We start from the raw sequence: 10988 nt of genomic DNA, 5'->3' as shown, positions 1-10988 counted from the left end.
CTTGTGCTCTCTTAACAGATAAACTGGAACGGGTCCCTAAGAAAACCTTCACTAAATGTTTCAATAAGTGCTTGATGAAGGTAAGAGACCCCTCTACATCCTTTAACTCTAACACGGGGCTGCTGGTCAGTGGCAGCCGAGGGGATTAGCGCCGTCAGGGCCCTCCTGCATTTCCTGCTCAACCAGCAGGTGCTTTAATTCCCCATTTGAAAAGTAATTCTCCATTTTGGGGGAAAAAAMCACCACCAAAAACCCCTTAATGTGTTCATTGTGGGTGGCACAGTTGCATTTTGCATCCATCTTTGCCCCACTGCGTGCGGGGCAGATCTTGGAAAGGATCTTAGGAAGGCAAAGGGGGCTGACAGGGCCAGGCAGCTGGGGAGCATCAGGGCTGGCGCTAGCTGCAGAAAAGCCTGGATTTGTTCGGGGAGGAGCCAGCGCAGAGGTTCCATACTCCTAGGAGAGCTTCCCAGGCATGCTGCAAAAGGAGATCACTGCTTGTGCACCCATGCAGCCCCGTGGAAATACCCTCCGCTCTTAAACAGAAGCTAAATGCCAAATTGTACTTTTTAAGGGGGAAATAGTATTAAAGTGAGGTCCTTAAATTGCTGTGTAACTTCAGGCCTGTGCTACCCCTTTTGCTAAGCCCTGCGGGGCTGCCTGAGCATGAGTGCTTAACGGGGCTCTGGTTGCGCATCCCAAACCAGCAGTGGCTTCTGCTGGGTCATCTAGGGAGCTGGTGGCCATTTTCCTCAGCAAGAATTTTGGAATAACGGTGCAGCACTGAGCCCCTGTCCTCGCCATCTCCCCAGGTGCGTAAGCACATGAACGACCTGTACAAAGACTTGCAAGACAGCCACAACTTGGTTTCCCTCCTGGACATCCTGTCAGGAGYGAAACTGGTGAGTCTGGGCATCTTCCTGGGGCTGCTGCCGTCCCTTTCCTCCTCCTCCATCTTCCCTTTCCACCCTGGTTGCATTGCACTGATCATCAGTTTTTTTTTCATGCTATAGTTTTTTTTTTTCCCTCTTTTTTTGATGCTGTTTTTCTAGTTTTATGAATTATTTCATTTATTTTTCATTCAGATGTGTATCCCTCATGGTAACTTCTTGGATACCACTAAAATGTGTAGTTGTCATTTTCTGTTGCCCTGGGTAGGCCCCTCATTCTGGGAGGCCTTGCAAGCCTTTCCTTTCCGTGCTTTTCTATATATTTAAAATAATGAATGCTAACAGCTCTGGGAGCTGCTCCCCTGCCCCTCTGCCTAGCAGCTGAACTCAGGGTTGGTACTTGGTAGGACCCCCAACCTGCTCTGATTTAACATCTACTGAGTGAGTAGGATTTGGGGAATCAGTCGTTGTCTGGTGCACAAACATCTCTTTTTGCATCTTGAACGTAGTAGCATGCCCTTCCCTTCTCTTCCTCCTCCTCCTTTTCAGACTATTATATTTGTTAGTGCTTGGAAGTTGCTTATTGGTACAACACTGCAGCACAGCAGGAATTACTGGGTTCTCCCTTAAAATAGGATCTGGGCAAAGATCCGCTAACTCACTCTGTTACCTTCCCAAGATAACAAATCAGAGCTGGTGGGTGTTCCAAAGCTGGATTTAGATGCCTGTGATCCAGGCAGCCTCCTTCTCTTCTCTTTGGCTTTCAAAGCTTTGGGAAATGTCTCCCCTTTAAGGCCCCTTTGCACAAGAGGAGGTGGGACAGCCTTGGGGGCCTGGAAATTGCCCCAGGTGCTGAGGAAATGCTGGGTTGTAGCAAGCAGGTAGTTCTGGTTTGCCCCACCAACTGGAGGTTGGTGCCTGCCATCCAGTTCATTCCTCCCAAATGCAGCTCTTCCTGGCAGGTGCTCGTGGTATCCAGGAGAGCCAGCTGCCCTTCATCCCATCCTCCACCAGGGCACCCCGTTTTCTGCTGCGTTTTCCACTACTTGGTGCTGCATTTTAGTTTCCATTCTGTCTTCCTGTGTGGTGCGTCCCTGTCGGTGTTGTCCATGCCTTGCTCCTCAGCAAAAARAGTCATTGGGTGTGAGGAGACTTCGTCTGGTGAGAGCGCCATCCTGCCTCCGTGCGAGCAACTAGGAGTGCGAGGAGGAAGAGCATGGTGATGCAGTAGGTTGAGTTACCTCAGAGGCAGCGGAGCCCCACAGGCACCCTCGGATGCTCTGGCATCACCTGGGCTCCTGGACACCCGGGGTCGCCTTCCTGCTACCCAGAACATCCGTGCAGTACCACCCTGTGACCGGGACACGCGAGGCACCAGTTTGCGAGCATGTCCCCCACCCCAGCACTGCATGGAGACGTGCTGGACACCAACTGCAAGTACAGCCAGGACAGGGGGACGAGGCAGCTCCAGGCTGGGTCTGCAGCCCGGGAACTCCGACTGGGCCGAGCATTGTCCCCCCGTGGAGCTAAGGTCCTTCGGCTGGGGCAGGAGAAGGAAACAGGCTGCATAATCCTATGCAGGAGCTTTTCCTGGCTGCCCCGCAACAAGCCCAAGAGGAGCTACAGGGTCAGAGCCTTTCTCTGCAGTGCCGATGCCACGAGCCAGGCACAGAGCATCCTTGGCTCTGGGGCTCCCGTCAAAGGCAGCAGCATCTCATAGAACAGCATCTCGCAAAGGGGATCAGAGCAGCTTGATATCTCAGAGGCTTCCCACCCCTAGGCCCTGTCGAGGTCCTTTTTGGTCCATTTTCGGAGGGCTGGAAATTTCCACCACCGGACCAAGCACAGGGTGTGCACGACGGGGCATGGGGAGCGCAGTGCCGGGTGCCTTGCAGGCGAGTGCTGCCAGCCCAGACCCACGCCCACTTAATGAGCACCCCTACCATTAAGCCACTACCCCTTGTTTTGCAGCCATGCGAGAAGGGCCACATGCATTTCCACAGGCTCCAGAACATGCAGATTGCCCTGGATTTCCTGAAGCAGCGGCAGGTAAGGGCTGGGAAATGACCTCTTGCATGAAACTCTTCCAGGGGGAGCCTGAGGTGATGTGTCACTGTTTCAACTACAGCTTGGCAAGGGCGTGAAGCAGCAGTGTCAGCAGCTCTGAGCTGTCCACGCGCTGTAAAAAACGAGATCAAATCCGGAGGTTGGGCTCCCTTGTGGGAAAGGTTCTGCAGAACTGGGGGCTGCCCAGCACGCCAGAGCTCCCGCAGCCAGGATGTCAGAGCAGTGCTGACCGCTCTGACAGACGTGTGCTGGGCCAGCCCGCCCTGCACTCAGCAACACGTGGTCGCGCTCCCAGAGCCCAGAGCTGATATCCCTCTCCAGAGCCGCCCTCGGCAGTGGCTCCCTTCTGCTTTTTCTGACCCCACACTCCCCCTCCGCGCACTGTTTCTCCAGGGGATGCAGGGGATGCTCTTTGGCCATCCCTCTAGCCCCGGTATGTCCCAAGACTTGCTTCATGTGCAGGTGAAGCCCCTGCAGCTCCGCAGGGCCGGACATCCTGCCAGACTTGTTGGGTCAGGTTTTGCGGTCGGGATGCTCCTTGGCTACGTGCAGGCAACAATAGATGGCATCGGCTTGTGCCGAAGCAGAGATTTTCCTTCCCTGCCTGCCTGTGGGCACTGAATAAATTTGTGCACGAGACAATGCTAGGGAGGGGGGACAGCTCCCAACCCCCTCTCGAGCCCTATGATAGAAACATTTTGCCCGCGGCCCTTGGGAGCATGTTTCCCTGCTTGCACTAAACCCCTTTTCCCTTTGAAGCGCCAGGGTCTGGCAGTAGCGTACCACCTGGGACGTCTCCCTGGAGCCTGCTCAGGCCTGGCGGAGTCCTGCCCTGCTCCTCCCTGACTTTACCTTGACGAGCAGCTTGGTTTTGAAACCAGGCAGGAGTTAATAAAAGTCACCCGCCTTTTTTAAGCGGCGCCTGTGGTTGGTAGCTATTAAATTATGCACCAGCACTGGGGGCTTGGGGGCGAGGCACAAACCACATGAGCTGGAATCGTGCAGTGCTGCAAAAGCCCTTCCCAGTGCCCAGGTGGAAAGGGGAAAAGTAGATCYCATAGCTGTGGAGCCTGCAGGAGGACCTGAGGACAGAGGGCTTAGGAACAGGGCCTGTCGTGCTCTTTGAGGGCGAATCCRTCGGGAAGCCTTGAGGTTGCCGTTCCTCCTCGCTCAGGTGAAGATGGTGAACATTCACAATGATGACATTACAGACAGCAATCTCAAGCTCACCCCGGGGGGTCATATGGACCATTATCCTGCACTTCCAGGTAGATTGTGAGTGTTTCGCATGAAGGGACATGTGGGGAGGGAGCACATTGCCTCCCTGGGGGGCTGTCCTCTGTCCATGCCACCGGACACCTGTCCCATGGCCTGTGCTCTGCCCACCCACGAGGATTAGTGCTCGGTGCCGGGTCTTGCGGCCCATCGTCAGTGCATACCACCTCCCTTCTCTCATCGTTCACATAATGAGATCATTAGTGATGGACTGTGCACCCTAGCCTCCTGGCTGGCACCAAGGGTGCRGAAGATGAGCAGGTGGAGAGCTTGTGGGTAAGGGTTAAAGGGCAGGCCAACGTGGGAGACACTGTGGTGGGTGTCTGCTACAGGCCACCTGACCAGGAGGAGGAGGCTGATGAGGCCTTCTACAGGCAGCTGGAAGTTGCCTCACKGTCACAGGCYCTGGTTCTCATGGGAGACTTTAACTACCCTGATATCAACTGGAAAGACAACACAGCGAGACACAAGCAGTCCTGGAAGTTTCTGCAGTACGTTCATGGAAACTTTTTGATGCAGGTTGTCGAAGAGCCGATGAGGAGAGTTGGGCTACTGGACCTCATACTAACAAACAGAGAGGGCCTTGTTGAAGATGTGAAGGTAGGGGGTAGTCTTGGCTGCAGTGATCACGAGTYGGTGGGGTTCAGGATCCAACAAGGAGGAGGCAGGGCAGTAAGCAGTCTTGCGACCCTGGACTTCAGGAGGGCCAACTTTACCCTCTTCAGAGACCTCCTTGGAAGAATCACATGGGCTGGGCTCTGAAGGGCAGGGCGCCCAGGAGAGCTGGTTGGTTTTCAAGGGGCATTTCCTCCGTGCTCAGCAACAGTGCATCCCTGTGCGTAAGAAGTCAGGCAGAGGGGGCAGGAGACCTGCGTGGACGAGCAGGGAGCTCCTGGCAAAACTCACATAGAAGAAAGAAGTATACAGAATGTGGAAGAAAGAACAGGCCTCTGGGGAAAAATAGAAGAACATTCCTCACAACATCCTCCTGGGCAAGCTTTGGAAATCTGGAATAGATGAGTGGACGGTGAGGTGGATTAGGAATTGGCTCGATGGCAGGGTGCAGAGAGTGGTATTCAGTGGCGCTGAGTCCAGCTGGAAGCCTATAGTTAGCGGTGTTCCCCAGGGGTCAGTCCTCAGTCCAGTCCTGTTCAACTTATTCATTAACGACCTGGATGAAGGGATGGAGAGCCTCCTCAGCAAGTTTGCTGATGATACCAAACTGAGAGGAATAGCTGATAGTCCTGAGGGCTATGCTGCCATCCAGAGAGACTGGACAACTGGGCAGTGAGAAAACTCATGAAGTTCAAAAAGGGAAAGTACAGGGTCCTGCACTTGAGGAGGCTGGAAACTAACCTTGTGGAGAGCAGCCCCGCAGAGAGGGACCTGGACATCATGGTGAATGACAAGCTGACCATGAGGCAGCAGTGTGCCCTGGTGGCCAAGAAGGCTGATGGGATCCTGGGGTGCATTAAGAAGAGCATCTCCAACAGGTCGAGAGAGGTGATCGTCCCCCTATACACAGCCCCGGTGAGGCCACATCTGGAGACTGTGTCCAGTTCTGGGCTYCCCAGGACAAGAGGGATGTGGAGTTGCTGGAGAGAGTCCAGCATAGGGCTATAAGGATGATCAGGGGCCTGGAACATCTGCCCTATGAGCAAAGGCTGAGGGAGCTGGGCCTGTTCAGCCTGGAGAAGAGAAGGCTGAGGGGGGACCTGATCAGTGTCTATAAATACCTCMAGGGAGGCAGTGAGGAGGAGGGGGCCGGCCTCTTTTCAGTGGTGGACAGGGATAGGACTAGAGGAAACGGCCACAAGCTGAGGCATCTAAAGTTCCACAGGAACTTAAGGAAGCATTTCTTCACTGTGAGGGTGACAGAGCCTTGGAACAGGCTGCCCAGAGAGGTTGTGGAGTCTCCTTCTCTGGAGATCTTTAAAACCCACTTGGACACAGCCCTGTGTCATGTGCTCTACGTGACCCTTTATGTGCAGGGRGGATTGGACTAGATGACCTCTGGAGGTCCCTTCCAACCTTAAGTATTCTATGATTCTATGATTCTATGGAGCACATGCCGCTGCCACACTGCTCCGGGCTGGCTGCCAGCATCGCCTCCGGCTGCGGGAAGCGCTGCCGGAGCCTCAGCAGCACTGGGAGCAGGGATTAAATCCCTGGGCACCGGGATGGAGATCGCACTGCCAGGAGGATTTGGTCCCAAGGCAGGTGCTGTGGATGCAGCAGTGTTTCCCTGGGGTCCTGCTGCGCCGACTCCTCCCTACTTTTTTCCTCTCTCTCCCACCCCTTCCTTTATGCTACCTTTGCCAGCCTTCCCATTTTCTTTTCCCTTTTCCTTTCCCCACTCCCTGCTTATCCTCCTGCCTCCGCCCTCCCTCTGTACTCYGCCTCCCTTCTTCYGRCTCCTGCGTCTGCTCCCTGTTTGCGTGCTGGAGCTGTACTCCAACTACCTCATACTCAGAGAGTGGATGCCACAGCCAGTCTGAGTGCCATCTGCTTTTAGGTCAAGCAATTCCTGAACTGCACCGAGATACTTTGAATTCATCTCCTCGCAGCTCCACAGCTGTAAGATGACTGTCTGGAACGTCGGGGAGGCTCCACGCATGCTGTCCGCCCGCAGGCGGCAATGCCCCGCTGGAACCCCGCAGACCGGGCTGCTTCAGGCATGTATGGCACAGAAGCAGGAGAATAGGACCGYGACAACTTCCGTCCGTCCTGGCCCGTGTCCACAAAGCGGCACCCCAGGCCCTGCAGCCCACGCACTCTCCTGTAACTTCTCCTCCCGCAGAGACTTGTTAAATGCAGTAGCGACCTGAATGTATGGCTTTATCCGGAGGGCTTTAGCGGAAATGTCAGCTTAACTGTGTTGTAGGGATCGCGTGTGGGTGTCTGCTGCCTGTCCACCTGTGTGTGTGCAGCTCTGCGGGCTCGCTCCTGTCCCCCGCTGTGCAGGGCCGCGGGTGCTCCTTTGTGGACACACGAGGGGAGGGAGCTGACCAGCGCCCCCGCCCCGGGGCTGCCTTGGAAGCCCACCCCAATCTGTAGCGCTCCAAACGCTGCGTTCTTCCCAGGCAAGTATTGCACTGCTAATACCCATGCAAGCACCGCAAGGGTGCCGACAACCAAAGTGGTGTCTAAAAGCACACAAGCGAGGTTGCCTATGTAAAAGGAAATTTGAGCAAGCTGCCCTGAAGAAAGGCATAGTGATGAGCTGAGAGACAGACAGATAGCAAGCTGCCCTGAAGAAAGGCATAGTAACAAGCTGAGAGACAGACAGATGAATTCTTTGGAGATGTTTAGCCAGTGCAAAGAGACAGGTCTTCATTTCTTCGTTTATCCCCCCAGCAGCACTGAAGAGCAAGGTGGCTTCAGTAAGCCTGGTGGTAAGTTTTTGAGCATTACGCTGGATAGCGTTTAAAAAAAAATGAAAATTGCAGTCAGATTTTAGAAAAAAATGTAATTTTTGTATTAGTTTGATAAGTGGTTAAGATCAAATCTGAGAGGGGATCTGATTAATGTATATAAGTTCAGGAAGGGAGAATGCAGGGAGGAAGGYGACAGGCTGTTTTCACTGGTGGCCAGCGAYAGGACGAGGGGTAATGGGCATAAGCTGAAACACAGGAGGTTCCATCTCCAGGTGARGAGGAACTTCTTCACTGTGAGGGTGCCAGAGCCCTGGCACAGGMTGCCCAGGGAGGTTGTGGAGTCTCCCTCTCTGGAGGTCTTCCAAACCCACCTGGATACCACCCTGTGTCACATGCTCTAGGTGTGCCTGCTKGAGCGGGAAGGTTGGACTAGATGATCTCTAGAGGTCCCTTCCAACCTTGAATATTCTGTGATTCTGTGACATTTGGGCAAGACGCATATGAGCAACCTAGCATCTGAACTGAAGTAAACCTGAATGTAGAAGGTTACTCTAGGGCAAGGAGGGAAGAAGAAAGAATGCCCYGGCTACACACAAAATCGTCCGTGAATAGCTTGCACCAGCCTAACAGCAACAGCATAAGGACGCGTGCTATCTGGCAATGCACTAATTAGAGAATGTTTATAGGCATGTGAACAACTTTGTAGTGTATAAAAAGAGGTAGAAATTTGCAATRAATGGCTTTATGCGAGATCATATTGGTCGTGGCATGAAGTCCTTTAAAGAGCCCTCGTTATCATTTGGCGCCTCAACAACAACCCATCCAGCGCTCCTTAACGGGAATAGAACACTGGATCGCTGAACGAGGAAGCCATATATGGATCAGTATATGGATCTGCCATATATGGAAGTATATGGAAGCCGTATATGGATCAGTATATGGATCTGCAGTATATGGAAGCCATATATGGAAGCAGTATATGGATCTGAGTATATGCTTACCGCCCCACCTGATCCAGATCAAGGCAGGGATCAAGGTGCGGAATGTGCTATGGCTTGTGTGGATCTGCCTGACAATCCCCCACATCCAGGACCTGTAGACCCTGAACAAGAGCCGGCTCTGTTTCTGCCTGATCCACGCAACTGGTGCACTGAGGTACGCTGAGAAGCCAGGAAAGCAGGGGATGTAGAAGTGCTACCTGCTTTCCCAGTCATGTATTCGTGTAATCAGGCTCTGCAATATCCGCCTTTAGAGTACAACATAACAAAGGAACTCCGAAAGCCAGTGTTAGAGAATGGGCTGACAGCTCCTTTTACCATGAACTTACTGGAGATCATAACAGAGTCTCTCACTGGTTTGTGCCACACAACTGGGAGCTAATTGCCAAAATGATACCGACTCCCATGCAATATATGATCCTCCTGACGGAATGGAGGCACAGCGCAGAGGAAGAGGCAGGAGCCCAAGACCAGAAGATGACGGGGTGCCTCCTTCATTATCTCCTCCGTCTGCCTCCCGTGGCCATGAAGAAGCCATGTTTCCTCCTCCTCCCTGGTGCAGGGAAAAGGTGAAAGTGGCAGCAAGGTCACTAAAGCAGCTGCTAACATGCTCCTTCCCCTCCTTTTCCTTCCCCCCCACTTCCTGCACAGAGCAAAAATCACCCAGCGGTCCTCAGACGGGGGGTGGTCCTGAGACGGGGGGTGGCGGGACGTTGGAGTCTACGGGCACTTTGTGGAACTTGCAGTGGTGGTTCACTGTTTTCGTATGTTTTCACACGTAATTAATAGTTTCTGGCTCTGCATAAGTAACAGGACTGATTAACTGACAAGGAAGAGGCTATTTGAAGGAAGTAGTCGATCTTTTGCTTTATGCTTTTCTCAATGAACTTTTGTATTTGTTGAAGCATCATCATGCTCCTTACTTTATAACACATATTAGGTCTCATACAACGTTGCCTGGTTCTCTGATGGAAGGAAATCAGCATGCTGACAGCCTTGCCGGGGTGGCCACCCTTCCAGACATATTCCAGCAGGCATGGTTGTCTCACGCCTTCCTTCACCAGAGTGCCCACACTTTGCACCAGATGTTCCGTATCATGACTGATGAGGCATGGCAAATTATCCAGGCCTGTCCAGACTGTCAATATCATCTGCCATGGAGGTGAACCCTTGAAGCCTGACGCCTCTCTAGGTTTGCGGACGGATGTTACTCATATCCCAGAATTCAGGTGTTTGAAGTATGTGCATGTTTCTAATAGTGGTCCAAACACACTTGAGCCAAATGGGGCTGGTTGATGGACTCGCTGTCTTTACAGATGTTTCTGAACAGACTGGTAAAGCTGCCATGGTATGGTATGACAACCAAGAATGGCATGACAACATAGTTTTGCAAAAGAGATCACCTCAAATAGTGAAGCTGTGGGCTATGGCCATAGTTTTTCAAATGCTTAATATTATTACAGACTCTACTTATGTTGCCAATCTAGTTGCACGGCTGGATAAGGCGGTTTTGTCTTTTACTGATTAACATTCACTGTTTTCGGTACTGTAGGAGTTTTTGTGTTTTTAGGACTTAATAAGGTAGAGAGATTAGCAAGGTAGAGACTTAATAAGGTAGAGAGATATAGTGTAGCATAGGGCATAGAGCACAGGGCATGGCGTTCGGAAGATCTCGCGATGTCACAGGAGTTAGGTGCATAATTAATTTAGACAGTTTACTGATAACCCCATGCCATACAAGGCGAAAATTTGAAATTAGTGTCCCGACTGGGCAGTAGGTGCGTTCGCGCATTTCAAATGGAGTATTTAGGCAAACTGAACTACGCAATAAACGCCATTTGCCGCATCCTSCACATTGGTGTCAGTGCTCTATGGCCCTGGGGCACGAATAACCCCAGGTCAGTCCAGCTAGCGGACGAGGCATGCCGACCCCCTTTTACGGCAACAAGTGGTGACCCYGACGTGATTGCTGGACTGGCGGACCGCGGGCAGTCATCATATGGGTTCCGGAACCATGGACGCCTTGATTAAGGTGATCTCGTTACTGGGCGGGGAATTTAAGATTTCTGTGAAACCGAAAGCCATGGCCCAGTGTATAAACCGCCTTATTAAGGAGGGGGCGGTGACCGGACCTGCTGATTGCTTGCAGCCGAGTTCCTGGGAACAATGCTCACATGCCATTGGTACGGCCAAAGAATTAAAAACTTGGGGGTAGTTTTACAACTGTTAAAGCGCGCACGGGAGGATCGAACAACGTGGGATGCAGCTCGTGCTTGCTTGCACGTGGAGCCTGATTTAGATGCACGATTGCGTGATGTAACGGATCACGRAACCCAAAYGGAATGGGCCACCCTGAGYGAAAGCGAAGGGGGCACGGAAGA

The sequence above is a fragment of the Nothoprocta perdicaria genome, unplaced genomic scaffold, assembly GCF_003342845.1.
Source record: "Nothoprocta perdicaria isolate Ctin4 unplaced genomic scaffold, notPer1 scaffold_416, whole genome shotgun sequence".
NCBI lineage: Eukaryota > Metazoa > Chordata > Aves > Tinamiformes > Tinamidae > Nothoprocta > Nothoprocta perdicaria.
Note: the sequence above shows the minus strand (reverse complement) of the source record.